The 18,541-nt window shown below is 38.3% G+C and overlaps 1 protein-coding gene across 3 annotated transcripts in view; it reads left to right on the top strand.

Annotated features, from left to right (window-relative positions):
- The first annotated feature begins 13,226 nt into the window (after positions 1–13,226).
- The window catches only part of MBNL3 (muscleblind like splicing regulator 3), a 137,786-nt gene continuing 132,471 nt past the window's right edge, over positions 13,227–18,541 (top strand). For 2 of the 3 annotated variants that reach the window (XR_013992973.1, XM_081043221.1), the window contains exon 1: positions 13,291–13,496. The gene's annotated coding sequence lies outside the window, so the exon portion shown is untranslated. Of the gene's footprint in view, positions 13,497–18,541 lie in introns of all 3 variants that reach the window. The other variant, XM_081043216.1, reaches the window with a different exon arrangement.

The raw sequence follows: 18,541 nt of genomic DNA on the forward strand, positions 1-18,541 counted from the left end.
TCTTTATCCATTTATATACCGAAGGACATTTTGGTTGTTTCCATGTCTTGGCCACCGTAAACAAAGCTGCAATGAACATTGGAGCACACGTGTCTTTAGGGATAAATGTTTTCAGATTTTTTGGGTACATACCCAGGAGATGGATTGCTGGGTCATATGGTAATTCTATTCGTAATTTTTTGAGGAACCTCCACACTGCCTTCCATAAGGGCTGCACCAGTCTACATTCCCACCAACAGTGTATGAGGGTTCCTTTTTCTCCATAGCCTCTCCAACACTTGTTACTATTTGTCTTGTTGATGCTAGCCATTCTGAGTGGGGTGAGGTGATATGTCATTGTGGTTTTTATTTGCATTTCTCTGATGATTAGTGATGTTGAGCATTTTTTCATATGTCTAGTTGCCATTTGTATGTCCTCTTTGTAGAAATGTCTTTTCAGGTCCTCTGCCCATTTTACAATTGGGTTGTTTGTTTTTTTTGTTGTTGAGTTTCATGAGTTCCTTGTATATTTTGGATATTAGACCCTTATCGGAGGCACTGTTTGCAAAAATCTTTTCCCATTCAGTTGGTTGTCTCTTTATTTTGTCGATGGTTTCTTTTGCTGTACAGAAGCTTTTAAGTTTTACATAGTCCCATTCATTTATTTTAGCTTTTACTTCCATTGCCTTTGGAGTCAAATTCATAAAATGCTCTTTGAACCCAAGTTCCTCAAGTTTCGTACTAATGTTTTCTTCTAAGCAGTTTATTGTGTCAGGTCTTATGCTTAAGTCTTTGATCCATTTTGATTTAATTTTGGTACATAGTGACAGATAACAGTCCAGTTTCATTCTTTTGCATGTAGCTATCCAGTTCTCCCAGCACCATTTATTGAAGAGGCTGTCTATCTGTCCATATTTACGTAGTTTTATTTCTGGGTTCTCAATTCTATTCATTGGTCTCTGTGTCTCTTTTTCTGCCAATACCATGCTGTTTTGATTATTGTAGCCCTGTAGTACAAGCTAAAGTCAGGGAATGTTTATTTTAACATTCAGTTAAAATATTGTTATTTTATTGTTTTTTAGGTATTATTTATTAATACCGCCAATATTGTTCTTTTCTCTTAAGATTGCTTTGGCTATTCGGGGTCTTTTGTGGTTCCAAACTAATCTGATGATTTTTTGTTCTATTTCTTTAAAAAATGCCATTGGGATTTTGATGGGGATTGCATTAAATCTGTATATTGCTTTGGGTAATATGGCCATTATAACTATGGTGATTTTTCCAATCCATGAGCACGGAATGTCTTTCCATTTCTTTGTGTCTTCTTTAATTTCTTTCAAAAATGTCTTATAATTTTCAACATATAGGTCCTTCACATCCTTGATTAAGTTTATTCCTGGGTATTTTATTGTTTTTGCTGCAATTGCAAAGGAATTGCTTTTGTATTTCTTTTTCTGAGATTTCATTGTTAGTATATAGGAATGCAATGGACTTTTGTACGTTGTTTTTGTAGCCAACAACTTTACTGTATTCGTTGATTGCTTCTAATAGATTTTTGGTGGAGTCTTTAGGGTTTTCTATATATAGCATCATGTCATCTGCAAAGAGTGATAATTTAACTTCTTCATTCCCAATTTAGATGCCTTTTATTTCTTTCTGTTGCCTGATTGCTCTGGCAAGGACTTCCAACACTATGTTGAAAAGCAAAGGTGATAGGGGACAGCCTTTTCATGTTCCTGAACGTAGAACAAAGGGCTTCAGTTTTTCACCATTAATTATGAGGTTAGCTGAGGGCTTGTCATATATGGCCTTTATTATGGTAAGGTATTTTCCTTCCATGCCTTTTTATTAAGTGTTTTAATCATAAATGGATGTTGTATCTTGTCAAATGCTTTTTCTGCATCAATTGATATAATCATATGATTTTTGTCCTTTATTTTGTTTATGTGATGTATCACATTGATGGATTTCCAGATGTTGAACCATCCTTGTGCCCCGGGTATGAACCTCATTTGGTCGTGATGAATAATCTTTTTAATGCCTTTTGTATTCAATTTGCTAGAATTTTGTTTAGGATTTTTGCGTCTGTGTTCATCAGAGATAATGGTCTGTAGTTTTCTTTTTTTGTGTTGTCATTACCAGGTTTTGGTATCAGGGTAATGTTGGCCTCATAAAATGAGTTAGGGAGTACTGTCTCTTCTTCAATTTTTTGAAGAGTTTGAGCAAGGTTTGTATTAGATCCTCTTTGAAGGTTTGGTAGAGTTCACTAGTGATGCTATCTGGTCCCGACTTTTGCTTTTGGGAAGGTTTTGGGCGAGTGAATCAATTTTGTTACTGGTGATCGGTCAGTTTAGAGTTTCTAGTTCTTCATGGTTCAGCCTTTGAAGGCTATATGTTTCTAAGAACTTGTCTATTTCTTCTCGGTTATTTAATTTGGTGGCATATAGTCCGTCATAGTATTCTTGGATGGTCCTTTTTGTTTCTGTGGTGTCCGTGATAACTTCCTCTTTTTCATTTTTGATTTTGTTAATTAGTGTCTTCTCTCTTCTTATATTATTGAGTCTAGCCAAGGGTTTATCAATTTTGTTAATCTTTTCAAAGAACCAGCTCTTTGTCACAATTTTTTCTATTGTCTTTTTGTTCTCTGTTTCATTTAGTTCTGCTCTGATTTTTGTTAATTATTTTCTTCAGCTGACCTTGGGTTTCACTTGTTCTTCTTTTTCTTGTTCTTTAACGTGTAACGTGAGGTTATTTATTTGGGATTTTTCTTCTTTCTTGAGATAGGCCTGTAATGATATAAATTTCCTTTTTAAAACTGCTTTCCCTGCATCCCAAAAATTTTGGTAGGATGTATTTTCATTGTCATTTGTTTCTAGGTATCTTTTGATCTGTCCTCTAATTTCTTCTTTGACCTAATCATTCTTTAAAAGTATGTTGTTTAATCTCCATGTATTTGTGTTTTTTCCTGCTGTCTTTCTGCAGTTGAAATCCAATTTCAAAGCCTTGTGATCAGAGAATATGCTTGGTATGATTTCAATCTTCTTAAATTTGCTGAAGCTGATTTTATGTCCCAGTATATGGTCTATCCTTGAGAATGTTCCATGTACACCAGAAAAGAATGTATAGTCTGATGTTTTAGGATGAAGTGCTCTATATATGTCAATTATGTCCATGTCATCTAATGTGTCATTTAGGGCTGCTATTTCGTTGTTTATTTTCTGTTTGGATGATCTATCCATAGCTGTCAATGATGTGTTTAAGTCCCCTAGTATAATTGTGTTTTGGTCAACTTCTCCCTTTAGTTTTGTTAGTAGTTGCTTGGAATATTTCGGTGCTCTCTTTTGGAGGCATAAATATTGATGACTGTTATGTCTTCTTGTTGTATAGTCCCCTTTACCATTATGAAATGTTTATTTTTGTCTCTTGTTACCTTTTTCACCCTGAAGTCTGTTTCATCTGATATCATTATGGCCACACCTGATTTTCTCTGGGTACCATTTGCTTGGAGTGTCAATTTCCACCCTTTCACTTTGAGTCTATGCTTGTCCTTGTAGCTGAGATGTGTCTCTTGGAGACAGCATATTGTTAGGTTTAGTTTTTTGATCCAGTCTGCTACACTTTGCCTTTTTATCGGTGAGTTCAGTGCATTTACATTTAGGTTGATTATTGATCTGTGACGATTTCCTGTCATTCTATCTTTAGTTTTCTGGTTAGGCTGTGTCTCCATTATTTCTTTGCCCTTTTGTTGTTGTCTTAAACAGATTTTCAAGGTAATAAAAATTAAAAAAAATTTCCCCAATATTAGCATTTAAAAATATTTATTTATTGTTTCAGTTACAGTTGACATTCAATATTATTTTATATTAGTTTCAAGTGTACAGCATAGTATCTAATTATATAAATTAAACATTTATGTAATTTATGCAGTGATCTCCCAGTTAGTCCAGTATACCCCTGGTACTATACATATGAGGTCTGACAATTAGTTTCTCGAACTTGCCATCGTGCACTTACATTGGCAGCACTGTACAAACAGTTCAGTGAGGTTTCATAACCTTGGTATACCAGTGTCTCACAGCTGTTTTCATGTTGACATGTGGCGGTGTCTGGCTGAGTGGTGTTTATTATTGTTATTGCATGTTTTTGTGTGCCCTCGCGAGAATGTCTGAGATTGAATTAGAGCAATGAACAAACATTAAATTTCTTGTTAAACTTGGCAAGAGTGGAAGTGAAATCAGGAACATGGTAGTCCAAGTTTATGGGGATAATGCCATGAAGAAAATGACAGTGTACAAATGGATTGTTTTTCTGAAGGGAGAGAACACATCACTGATGAAGAGTGGTCTGGGCAGCCAGTAATGAGCAGAACTGATGAAAATATTGCAAACATTCATCTAATTGTGCGTCCAAATCATCGGCTGACTGTGAGAAGCATAGCAGACCAAGTAAACATCAATAAAGAAACAGTTAGGAAAATCTCAACTGAAAATCTTGGCATGAGAAAGGTGTGTGCAAAAATGGTCCCGAAGGAGCTCACCGATGAACAAAAGCAAAGGAAAGACAAAGTTTGCCAAGACCTTTTGGAGAGGCAAGATGTTTTAGGCCATGTTATCACAGGTGATGAAACATGGGTTTACTAATACGACCCTGAAACAAAGCGTCAAAGTACACAATGGAAGTCAGCCAATTCTCCACAATCAAAAATGTTCCATCAATCCAAGTCAAGAGTCAAAATTATGTTGCTAAAGTTTTCTGATATCAGAGGGATTATTCATTATGAATTTGTACCAACTGGACAGTTAACCAAGTCTACTCTTTGGAAGTGCTGAAAGGGCTGCATGAAAAAGTTAGACGAAAATGACCTGAGCTTTTTGCCAGCAATTCATGGCTCTTACATCATAACAATGCACCAGTTCACGTGGCACTGTCTTTGAGGGAGTTTTTAGGCAGTAAACAAATCACTGTATTGGAATACCCTCCCTACTCACCTGTTCTGGCCCCCAATGACTTCCTTCTTTACCCATGATTAGGATCCCTGGTTCCAACACTATGAACATTTTTATGATTTTTGGCCCAGTTTGCATGGCCATCAGCAATTTGAATGAGCCTGTTCTTCCAAAACTTGTGAAGTATTACTTTGTATATTGTTATTTTTGTCAATTAAGTGTCAAATGGTGCCTCCTAGTTGGAACTATATTTTTTCTGGCTTGATGATATCCTTTGACTATTTGTCCCTTGGGGATCTGGTAATGGTCTTGTAAAATTGTAGAACCTCTGTATACAATTTGGATGCTATTCATTTATCCATGCACTTCCTAGTATTTCCATCATTTAATCTTTTGATAATGGTTTTACATTTTTATTAATGTTCTCTGACAAGTATTTCCTTTGCAATGTTTTGTATTACTTTCAAACTTAAAAATTTCCTATAGTTGAGTTAAATCCTCTAGTCTATCCTTAATACATTTTTTAAAGTTTTCCTTAAATATTTAGTTTTTTAGTTCATGTGGAAAGAATCATTATACGGTATATGGTAAGAGTTAAAGGCTTATGTTGCTTCCTTTTCATAGTCATGACCAGTTACCCCAGCTGAATTTACAGAATAGAGAGTACTTTCTCCATTGTTTTGTTCTGCTCTGATCATCAAACATTCAATTCTTACTTTTTTTTTGTTTGTTTTTTGTTTTTGTTTTTGTTTTTCACAAGGTGCCGCGTTCAATCTTAGTTGCAGGGGGCAGAGCCCACCATCCCTTATGGGACTTGAGTTGAACCGGCAACCTTGTGGTTGAGAGCCCACTGGCCCATGTGGGAATCGAACCGGCAGCCTTTGGAGTTAGGAGCATGGAGCTCTAACCGCCTGAGCCACCGGGCCAACCCCAATTCTTACTTTTAGTAGACCATTTTCTGGTATCACTATTCAGTTTACTGATCAATATTTCTGATTTTCATCAGATTTCTGCCATTTCTTCTAGTGTAATTTACAATACATTCTAATGTTTGATATTCTTTTAGACTTTTGTTTCCCTATATAGTCATTTACAATTAATTGTTACTACAAATTACTGTGATAACGTTTTTTTTATAAATAAATAAATATATATATATTTTTTTTTTGGGGGGGGGAAGGGGAACAGGACCTTATTGGGGAACATTGTGCACTTCCAGGCCTTCTCTCCAAGCCAAGTTGTTGTCCCTTCAATCTCAGTTGTGGAGGGCACCGCTCAGCTCCAAGTTGCTGTCTTTTCAGTCTTAGTTGCAAGGGGCACAGCCCACAATCCCTTGCAGGAGTTGAACCGACAACCCTGTGGTGGAGAGGACGCGCGCTCCAACCAACTGAGCAATCCGGGAGCTCAGCTCAAGGTTCCATGCTCAATCTTAGCTGCAGGGGGCAGAGCCCACCATCCCCTGCAGGACTCGAGGAGTTGAACCGGCAACCTTGTGGTTGAGAGCCCAAGGGCCCATGTGGGAATCGAACCGGCAGCCTTCGGAGCCAGGAGCATGGAGCTCCAACCGCCTGAGCCACTGGCCAGCCCTGTGATAACATTTTTGAGATAAGAGATATCTTCATTTTAATTGTTTACATCTATAAATCATCCTGTGAAGAAGCTCTATACTATTGGTCTTCCCATTCAGAAATGTAGTATGATTTTACACTTATTCAGATTTTTCTTCGTTTCTGCCATTAAGGTTTCATATTATTTCTTTTTCTCATATTCCTTTTCTTATTAGCTTCAGGCATACAGAACAACATAGTGATCAGACATTTGCATAATTCACAAAGTGATAATCCCAACAAGTCTACTACCCACCCAACACTGTAAATAGTTATTAGAAAATTATTGACTATATTTCCCATACTGCACCACACATCCCCGTGACTATTTTTTCAATTGTAGTTGACATTCAATATTACTTTATATTAGTTTCAGGTGTACAACATAGTGGTTAAACACTTATATAATTATGAAGTGATGCCCCCAGTAAGTCTACTACCCATCTGACACTATACATAGTTTTTACATTACTGTTGACTATATTCTCCATACTGTACTTTACATCCCCATGACTCTCCTATAACTATCAATTTGTACTTCTTAATCCCTTCCCCTTTTTCACCCAGCCCCCCACCTCCCCTCCCAACTAGTAACCATTAGTTTGTTCTCTGTATCTGTTTCTGTTTTGTCTGAAAGTTTATTTTCTTCTTTAGATTCCACATATAAGTGACTTCATATGGTATTTGTTTTTCTCAGTCTGACTTATTTCACTTCCATGATACCCTCTAGGTCCATCCATGTTGTTGCAGAAGGTAAGAATTCATAATTTTTATGGCCGAGTAATATTCCACTGTGTATATGTGCTACTTCTTTTTTATCCAGTCATCTATTGGTGGGCATTTCCATTGCTTCCATATCTTGGATATTGTAAATAACGCTGCCATGAACATAGGGGTGCATATATCTTTTCAGATTGGTGTTTTGGATTTCTTTGGATAAACATCCAGAAGTAGGATTGCTGGGTCATAAGGTAGCTCTATTTTTAATTTTTTTTTGGAACCTCTATACTGTTTTCCATAGTGACTACACCAATTTGCAATCCCACCAACAGTGCACAACGGTTCTCTTTTCTCCACATCTTCAGCAACTCTTGTTGTCTGTTGATTTATTGATGATGACCATTCTGACTGGTGTGAGATGGTATATCATTGTGGTTTTAATTTGCATTTCTCTCATGATTAGTTATGTTTAGCATCTTATCATATGTCTATTGGCCATCTGTATCTTACATTCTGTGTATATATTTATGTATTTTCAAATACTTTAATGTTTTTGCTTTATTGTAAATGTGTTACTTTTTCTCCTTTTTGTTGGCTTACTGGTACATATTTTATTGGCTTTTATAATGCTACTTACCTTGCATTTTGTGAATTTGCTGAACTCTGTTGTTTTCGTCTAATCACTTGAAGTTGATTCTGTGGCTTTTCTATGTACGTACTAATGTTGTGTAACATTTTTCTGCCTGAAATTTCTTCCTTTCCAATATTTACTTCTAATTTAATTTATTTTCATACCTTGTTACCAAAACAAGAATTTCTCAGAAACACTGAACTTATAAATGAATAAAAGCTCCCCTTTTTTTTGGCCCAGTTTTTATGGGAAATGACTTTCTTTTTCTAATAGGTAGGCAATTAGGTTTTTTTGGTTTTTGAATATACATTTTTTTATCACGTTAGAGAGATAGTTCATTATCCCTATATTTAAAAGATGTTAACCATAAAAAGGAGTTGGATTTTATCAAATGCTTTTTTGGTATTTACTGGGATAAACATACATTTTTCAACAATATTGTTATCTTTGTCTGAAATCATCTTTACATTTCTGGAATAAACAATACTTGATAAAGGCTTAAAATTATTTTAATATGTTTCTGTATTTTATTGGTAGAACTTGGTTAAAATGCCCACATCAATGAGAGGCTGTATGTCATACTAGAAGGCACAAGTGTCTGAGTTCAAATCCAACTGGACCATATAATAGTTCTATTTGGTACTGTGTAGTGAAAAGCATGGGCCCTGTCGTCAGAGACAACTAACTTTGAATCCTTGTTCCACCATTTAATAGCTTTGTTACTTTAATTCGGATAAGCCTCACTTTCCTTTTCTTAACATGGCAACATAATAATATATACCTTATAGAGATTGTTGTGAGGATTAAATGAGCTAACTTGTGAAAAATGTTTCTTAGTACAGTGCTTGGCATGTAGTATTTCCACATTAAATGGTTGCTATTATAATTATCACATTCCTAAGTGATAATAGCCACATTTTTCTTTTTTATATCATTCTTACCTTTTGTATTATTCTTATGTTTTGTGTCATTTTTATCTGTATCATTCTTGTCACATTTCACTCTGAAGATAATTTTAAGAAATATACCATACTTTTCAATGCTCAAGGAAATTTTGTATAATATTCTTCAAAGGCTTAGGGGGAAAAATCACCTTATAAATCCATCAGGTCTAGGTGTGTTTTGGAGGATGTGATTCTTTAATATTTTTCCTGTTTTATTTTGTGTTTATTAAAACATATTCAGATAATTCTGACAACTTTTTCCAAGTGAAAAAAAAAATCTGAATTTCAGACTTCTTTTTACAACCTGAGAATTGTTGATCAATTTATTATCTATGCTTGCAATTATTTTGGCATACAAGTAGTTATTCGATTACTGCCTTATCTCTTCTTCTGTAAGAAATACAGTCTGCATCATTTTACAAAGGAGTTACCTTGGAAGCCAACACTTAGTTGATTGTCTAACCCTTTTTAACAAGCATATTCTGCTTTTTTTCTGTTTATTTAACCAGAACCTTTGTTTGAACCCAACCCCCCCAACTCTGAATGATAAAATCTTTTCAGAAATGGATGAATAATCAGTGCCTGTAGCTCTTTAACCACACTTCAACCGCAATAGACTTCTGTGTGGAATGACCACAAATGCTGTTGTGGGGCTGCAGCCTGTGGAGCCATCGCCAGAACACAGCAGCAGCAACTAGTACCATTTGCTAGTAGTAGTAGGCTATTGGGGATAATTCTACAGGTTCAAAAGAGGATGAAGATCCTTCCCCTTTTGTGCATAGCATGATCATGCCTGTATGTCCAATAGTATATGTTGACTAGCTTTTAAAAAAGAAAAATAAATGAGTTATGTGCCTTAGCAGAGGAGTAAAAGGATAATTTTGATAGAATATATTTAAAGTTCAAAAACCCCTCTAAACCATAGTGCACTGATATATGAGAGAGTTTAACTTTTCACTATCCAGCATCTTCAAAATACAGCAACATTTGTTTAATTGTGAATTATAATAATCCTTTTGTTATATTAAACCATTACATAACTTTTAGAATTCTTTCCTGCATCAAAGTTAATTATATTTATTCCATGCCACTTAAGAGGCTGCTACATCCTAACTTCCAGTCTCAGCCTTACATTTGGATGTATAAGTGCCCATTTCAAACATTAAGACGCAGTGAGAGCATGGGGAGCATGTTTCCTGTGTTGAAATGTTTGCTTATATGCCTCTGTTTGACTGGATAGGGGAGAGGGACAAGACTGAAAATTTAAATCCAAGTGTGAGACACTGACCTTTGAAGATTCATCAGGAAAAGTGGTTCTGAGATTAGCCCAAAATGCAATGGGAGAATGTGTTAAGTATTCAGAGACTACAACATACGTGCATCATTTTAATAACTCATCTAGTGGATCAGTCAGTACACAACTCGACTTTTCCTGGGTCATGCCCCTAAATCACGCCTAAGGGAAAGAAAAGAAAAGAAAATGTTGGCTAGCTCTAACCACTCGAAAGTAATTCCAAGGTGAGTCCACCCCGGAGAGCAAATGAGTCCTTTTAAAACGTTGAGGGGAGGGGACAGCTATTTCCTACCGCCTTTGAAAACACTCTCTAGTGACCTGGTGGCATGGAAATTTGCCGAGCTTCATTTGTGCAGGTCATACCACCCTGGATAAAAGGAGGACAGTTACCAGGCTACAATTTGTTTATAAGGTTTCTTTCCTCTCCAGTGTGAAAAAAGAAAATAATAAAGTCTCATTTGCAACTTTTCACTGGTGAGAAATTTCAAGCAAGAGACATTGTTGAAGCTATGCTATCCCCAGAACCAGCCAATTCATCTTTCTATGACCTTAAATTTATTATCAAACAAATATTTCAATATGCAGTAACAATAAAATCAAGCCAGTCTGTATGGGATTAGGGAAACCTGGAGTGTCCCACATGAGATGTGGTTTGCAACCGTGGACAGAAAGGTAAGAGAACTGGTCTTGACCCAAGTTATGTTTAGTATAAAGACTCCTTTGTTGACTCACTGTGATAACAGTTCCTCGTTTGTTAGATCGTTGGGTATAAAGTTATATAATTCAGCCTTGCCCTTCTCTCCAGCCTACTGTGGTAGCCAACACCTTCTACTTTTAGCTATGGTAGTTCCTGGACTGCCAAAGCCACTTCCTACGTATATGTCAGCCAAATTTGACTTTTAGAGTAATGCAGGCAATTTGGCAAGTTTGGAGGGAGGTAGAGAGAGGTGGTTTGTAATTAGTCTTTCTTTATTCCCTTTTTTCAAATACTGAGAAATTTCCTCTCTTCTGTTTGATTTATGCTAGGAGATTCTACCCATTATTACAATAGCATCAGTCACTGTCCCTGCACATTGTCCTGATAACTTTCACAAAACTTGCCAAACGCCATGGGGGTTTTTCTCAATTATTGAAAGGACAGTTTGTGCCAGTGTTCTCCTTCCAACCATTATAATCCTGCTTCTATTATCTCTCATTTAACAAACAGATTGATTTCTTGCCTAAAATTACCTAGAGAATTCTATTTGGATCAGTCCGGCAGAATTAAAAAAAAATATATTATTAACCTGAGAATTCATTCCACTCCTCACCTAACTGCTGCTTAAATATCTCCTGTGATGTTTTTTTGTGCTTTCTGACTAGCATGTAGAAGTCTGTCTGGGGGTGAAGCAGTTCATTGCAGGAAAGCAGACCATGCATTGCTATTGTGCTTGTCACTGAGAATCCTGCATATGTATGTGTTCTCAACTACAACTCTCCTTCTAAAATTAAAAGCACGCATTTATTATCGTAGGGCTCCAATTAAAGGACAGCTGCTATTCCTATTACGCTTGCATTAAATTGAAACTTGTAATTTAGCTGTCCAGATGTACATTTTTAAATTAAAATATAAAGTTGTATTTGCTTTGTTTATTTCTCATTCAAAAGTATCTGGAACCCTACCTTAGGGCTCCTCCTACCCTTCAAACTCCATTGAAGAAGGGGAACTATTCGCATAGATCAACATTTCCCTCTCTGAGGCTGCTGAAGAGAACTAAAGGATGGGGAATTTATAGAAAAGAGAGGACCGAAGAAAGCAGCTGGTGAGTATTTCTCTCTCTCTCTTTCTCTCTCTCTCTCTCTCCCCTTCAGTGAGCCGATATATTTATTGACTAAGGTCATTTTTTTAAATTACCTATTTCACCTTATCTGTAGATGAAATGACTGTAAGCCTACAGCTTTGAACCACTCTGCATTTTTCATTGGCACTTCGGTTCCTGAAGCTCTAGAAAGAAACTTTGCTGGATTTCCACCCCCTCCCCACTCCACCCCTAGGAAGAGTGCAAGCTGTTTGTTTTCCCTTTTGTAAAAGCTGAGCTTATGATTTGCACCCCTCTTCCCTTAATAATGAAACGACTAAGAGTATTTGTAACGGGGGCTGGGCCAGGGAGCGTTGGGGGAGAGGCGCCACACCCCCTGAGAATAAAGCCCGCGCTGCGCTCTCTGAGAACCGTGCACGAATGAACGAACCACACAAAGAATATATTTGGCAAGGAAACAGCGCCCTACAGGAAGAAAGTGCCCACATTCGGAGTGTGATCAGAAGCGCGAGTTTTTGGCGCTCTTTGGGAGCTGCGAGCAAGAGGAGCCAGAGGACAGAGAATCACAGGGTGGGCATGGGCGCAGGGTTGGCACGCGGCCAAATTCCCGCTCACCCGCAGCTTTGAGCCAGGTGAGGGTGGTGGCAGCTACGTTCCTGGGTGCGCCGCACGGCGCTACCTGGCCTGCCGGGGCGGGGCCGGGCAGCCGAGGGCGGCCCCGCGCTCCGGTGCCCGCGCGCGGCTCGGCTGCCGGGCAGTTTCGCGGGAGTTGCTGTTTTGGCGCCTAAAGTCCCCTCACTAGCGCCGTCTCCGCAGCGCGCCCTGTCTGCCGGGCTAGAGCACCGCGAGGGCGGACCTGGAGGCCGGCCCAGGCTGCCTGGGTCAGCGGACTCTGCCAGCGGACAGCTGGTGGAGGGCACGCCTTTGGCTGCGGCCGGGCGGGGTTTGGGCCCGGGTTGCCATGGCAGCCGCTTGCCGGGCCGCGAGCCCCCACGCCCGCCGGCCGCCGGGAGGTATGCTCCAAGCAGACCGAACCAAGAGCGTGCGAGAAGGGGGGAGGCTGTACGCGGGGCCCCCTGACCCTCCCAGCCCGCCAGCCCGTCCCGGGAAAGTGTCCCCTTGTTGTCGAAAAAAGAAAACATTCTTTCCTCTGGGCCTGAAAGGAGGCTTGCAACAGCACGGGGGGTTAGGGGGCAGAGGGGAGCAGAGGGATTGCCGCCTCCATCCGGCAGTCCTCGTGTGCGTGTCTCTGGGCTTGACATTTTATACCCCGCAGCGGTCGACTTGGAGCCAGGTTACACGTCCCAGCCATGAAGTTATGTAGTTGGGGCGGGCTTTAATTTGCTTATATCTAATGATTTCAGGGCCTCACTTTAAAATGGCGGCATTCAGTATGCATCCCTGCTAAAGGCTCTCCCGGTACCGGGGCCACCTCGCGCAGCGCTGCTTTTGCTTCTGCCGCTAACAGATGGCATGTGCCGCTGTCGCTGCCGCTGCCGCTGCCGCTGCCCCTGCCCCTGCCGCTGCCGCTGAGAGCAGGACCCCTTAGCCTCTGGGTTTGCGCTAGCAGTATAAGGTAAGGCTGGAGATGAGTTGGGGTTCGTGAGAGTGGCTCTCTTCCTAGGACGCCGACGAAATAAAACGCCTTTTAAACTTTATTTTTCAAAATGGCAAATAGAAAGAAAAGTAGCCCTTCAACTTTGTTGCAGTTTGGGGGCTTCGATCTTTCTTCCTCTTGTTCTTTCCTTTTTCTTCTACTTCATATATATTTTATATATGTATATTTTACATCATATATATATAGTAAGAAACTTCCTGCATAGTGTTTCAAATGCTTTTAACAACCAATTTCCCCCAGAGTCATGTCATATCCTGAGCAGTGCCACGGCTTCCTTGCAGCCCTTGTCTTTTCCCGCTCTTAATCAACACATTTGGGCAGTTTGCTTTTACTACCAGCATCTGAAAGGTATGAGGGTAGATTTTAGGAGACTATTAAAAAGATAACTTAATTTTTTACCATTCACACAATAGGCTTTTATGGCAAGAAAACAAAATTAAATCATGATGAGTAACAAAAGTTAATATTTAGGTGATTCATTTATGTAGTTTTATCATTACTGTGGTAGATCTATGCGTTTTTCTGACTGCTGTCCATGGATTGGTATATATAGGTACAACAGGGAGGGTGAATTTTTTGGGTTGCTGTAGCGACGGTAGTGTGTTTTAGTGGAGTTCTTTTTTCTTAGATGTTTCTATTAATAAATTGCTAGTGTTTGTAAATTGGGCACAGATCCCCACAGCCTATCTCTACACATGTATTGCATTCCTGGGAAAGCCTAAATTAAAACAAAACTATTACAAGATTTAATTTTGGAATCTGTGCTGGTTTTTCACTATGTTGACTCCCTGGTTTAATCAGTAAGTCTTTGGGTGAATGCTTGGAAAGGGGACTGTTGAAATAGCTGTACAAATGACTACACATCAATGCTTAATACAATTCATCTGAGCTTTTTCCCCCCTCTGATGAAAGGCATATGGACAATAAGGCTTACTAGAGACCTCAGACTTTTCTGATTATATTCACATTTTCTCTTTTGTCAATGCAAATGTTTAAATACTTTTTAAAGTTGTTTAATTTTTTTTCCAATATGCAATTCTTTGGGGAGATGACTTCAATATATAGAAACTTTCCTAAACATAGCCTAAAAAGGCTTTTGCCCATAGCCCAGCTGATATAATATCCCTATCCCCTTTTTACTTCTCCCCAAGCAATAGAAGTTTCTTGGTTGGCAGACTGTCCTGCTGTTAAATTTAGCAAGCTTCTGGGAACGGGGGAAAGAGATTGTTTTGCGCCTATTAAAGAACTGTGCACTTTTCCTGCCCAGGTGCTATAGTGTGCCTAGAAAGGAAGAAGTGAACTGTTTGCAATGGGATTTACTATATCACAAGTTTTGCACCAGTTTTTCAGATGATCATTGAGAGACGTGTGTGGGGCGATACGTTGCTTCACGTCTGAAAGGAGAGTTCGTACAGGTAGAGCAATAGATACTTACAGTTTTACGAGGGCTGTGGTGTGACCGAAAGCAACTTCTCTCATTTTTAGTGATTACATATTTAGATCCCAGTTCAGTAAGCTTTGCTTCCTGATGCAATGCCTTTTTGCTGAATGACTTCAGACCAAATCCATCCTTTGGGGGAAAAAAGTGAAAATACTAAACCTTGGGGCCAGAATACACAAGCTAACCTAGTGTCGGAGACCTTAGAAGGAAATTTTGCCAGTTAACATTCTACAGCTTCATATAATGATGATTGGAGACTTGCATGAAAACATATGTGAAGGAGTTTATAAAAATTATTTTGAGATAGAATTGATATAGTGCTGAGCTAGAGGTGGTGATTGCATTTTTTGCTCTACTTCTAAAAGCGACTTCATTTCTCTAATTTCCTTTGTTGCTTTAATCACTCATAATGATTTCCAGGACTATTATGAAGTCCGTTTTTTTCCCTCAACTGTCCACGCCAGGCATTTCACAACAGCTGCTTTTTTAAGGGGCATAAAACCTATGATTATGAGCTGATATCCAAAGTATCTTTGGTATTGCCTTGCACGCAACCTTTACCTAAGCAATGCTTTGCACGAAGTAGGTGCTTAATAAATATTGAGTTAAAAAGAAAAATGAATAGTTTGTAAATTCACAGAGGAGCAGATTTTGTGCGTAGATTTTAACTGAAATACAAAGCATTTTTGTATACTCGCAAAAACCTAAAAATTTAAAGTAGATTAAAATATACAGCCCCCTAATTGCCTGAATTCTATTTGCCTCAAATTGGTTCTCTTGCTTCTCATTGTACTTCTAGACACTTGTGTAATTCATCCTTTTGACCAGTAGGTATATTATTATCTGCCCAGCTCTACAGTATGAAAAAAGTAATCACAGAAGCTTGTGGGGAAGAAAGGTTTTGTCTTTTAAGGCTGTAGGGTGCTGCACGTGCTGGAACAGTAAGTCTTGGCTGCTGTGCAGATGCTGACAATGTAGTTTGAAGTTCAGTTTTGTTCTCCGCCCACTTGTCTTTATATGTGAGAAAGAGGGGAAGAGGTGAGAAGATTTTCATTCCTAAAATTTTGTACTTATCCTGCTTATAGCACAATAAATTCAGGAAGGTGGCACAATTTTTCTGTTTTGAAATAAATAATGCTTTCTGACAGGATTACAAACAGGGACTGGGGCAGCACAGAGAAGAATAAGTTACAGTACATGTTTGACAAGTAATTTGATCCTATAATTAAAGTTAGATAATAGTCGCTGCCATGTTAAAACTATCAAGTGTCTAAAAGAGCATGAAGGCTATGCTCACCTTTACATCATCAAGGTTCTTCCATGCTGTTGAGTTTTCATATAACAATATCTAGTAGGTTGAACAGATGGATTTTCCTCCATTATAAATGTATGTGATGTCAAGAAAATAGAAATCAGAAGTTTTGTTTCTTTGTGGGATTTGTGTGCCTCTCCCTGGGTGTGATATGGCTCTCACTTCAAAAATAGAGAGAAACCTGTGTCTCAGATAAAATGAGGTGGACATTTTTCCTCTATGAAAATAAACTGTGTTTGGCAGCAAGTACTTTAATTGCCAACCAACCAAACAACAAACAAACACAAATTATGACCAAAAAGAAAGCAATCAGATCAGTGTTAATGTGGGCTTTTAGATTTTAAGGGAACCAGATGGTTCCATGACATACTACTCTTCCTGAATGGTTATATGTTGCCTCAAGACAGCCAAATGACAATGTTGGAAAGGCAACTTTGAGAATTAGGATAAATAAGGTATCAGTTATGTTATCAGGTGTTAATAACATCCATGTGACCTAAAAAGGATCAGAAAATATTTTTTTTCCAAATGATTCTAATACAGACACAATATAAATCCATTATTTAGTTCTACTTCGTACTAAATTGAGTGACTGTTTTTAAAAGATTGATGGGGAAAATAGTATAATCTGGGAAGACAGACATTATTCTTACTTGAGAAATAAAGATACTCTCAAAGTGTCTGGGCACATATACACAAGCACATGCATGTGTACGTGTGTGCAAATTAGTTGTCATTTTAGAACAATTCCTATAGCTATTCATTGATTTCTCCATGGAGATTGATGGGAAAAGACAATTTTTTTTACAGCATTCCTCCAATTTTAAGAATGAAAGAAAAAAAGGTTCACAATAAACTATAATACGTGTTTGTATTAAGCGATATCTCTCTGAGGCTCAGTAAAAGAGCTGGGGCTCTGAATTTTCAACTCCAGGTAGTTAATTGTCAAGAAAAGGACACATTGCTCAGAACTCAAGAAGAAGCAGGAATAAAAGGAAGCTTCATTTAAATATGTGCGTGTGTCTTGTATGTATGTATGTGAATATACAAAATGTGTCTGTATATATATATGTATATTATGTATATTCACATAGATGCCCATATTATGTGTATATACAGACACACGTATCTTATGTAAGTTTACATACACATATACGTGACGTAGATATATATTCTCCCTCTATATGTATATGATGCTTTTCAAGAAACTCAAGCATAGTAATCCCAGAACTCTTAACTCTATAACAACCGTAAGAACAAAGTGTGCAGAGGAAAAAAGGAGCTTGATTAGAGTTTTAGGAATCAATTTGGCATGCTTGTTAAAATATTATGTCTACTCTCAAGTCCTACTTCCATCAGAATTAAGTTGTCTGATGAGAAGAGGGAATGATTTGTTTCCAATTTTAAACAGGAGTGTTTGTTTGTTTGTTTGCTTTAATGCCCACACAGTGGGTGAACTACAGCAGCATAGAAAGAGATGGCTTCCAATTGAGAAAAACAGTCTGAACAGAAATTCAGGGGGTTGGCCCTAGAGACTTCCAACAGGCTGTTTGATCTCCTTAAAACATGGGAACATCCTGGAGACTGACAGTTTGCTGGATCTTGTTTTCCATTTTGGATCACTGAAATTGGCTTAAAATTGTCCCCATCCGATTCTTTGAATCCTGAGCTTCTTGGCATTGCCCACAACTGGTGTGGAAACTTGAGAAAGGTTTCTTCAGGCTTATTCAAGTTTCCCTGAATGTATGAGTATGAGCAGCTTTCTATTAGGAAGGTTACTCGGTCTCCTTACCTAATAGCCCCAATGCTTGGCCCATAGTAGGCACTCAGTAAAAGTTTGTTAAATAAATGGAAGAATAGATTAGTCTTTCTAACTTGGACTTGTATTTTATGAACATCCTTCCTGTGACTTCAAGTAGCAGTATCTCTATTTTTATTGACAAAAAAGTCATCATCGACAACAACAACAGACTAAACACTAGGTTGAATGTCCTGCTGGAGGCCAAAGTAGCAACTAACTCTCTAACAAGTTCAGAGGAAAGCAAGCAATGTCAAACTTTGGGCTGAGACCTGGAGGGTTGGCCTGAAAGCCAGCGGCTATTTTTCTGTCACCTGTAGTTGCATTTGGTATATCTCCTCTAAATCCAAAGGGAATCAGTCTTCAACACGAAGTCACGTAGAAACAGTTCTTCAAACCGTTTCACCAAATAAAAAAGGAACAAAATAAATACTGTGACTCAGATGCCTCTT

This window comes from Rhinolophus hipposideros (genome assembly GCF_964194185.1).
Source record: "Rhinolophus hipposideros genome assembly, chromosome: X".
Classification (NCBI taxonomy): domain Eukaryota; kingdom Metazoa; phylum Chordata; class Mammalia; order Chiroptera; family Rhinolophidae; genus Rhinolophus; species Rhinolophus hipposideros.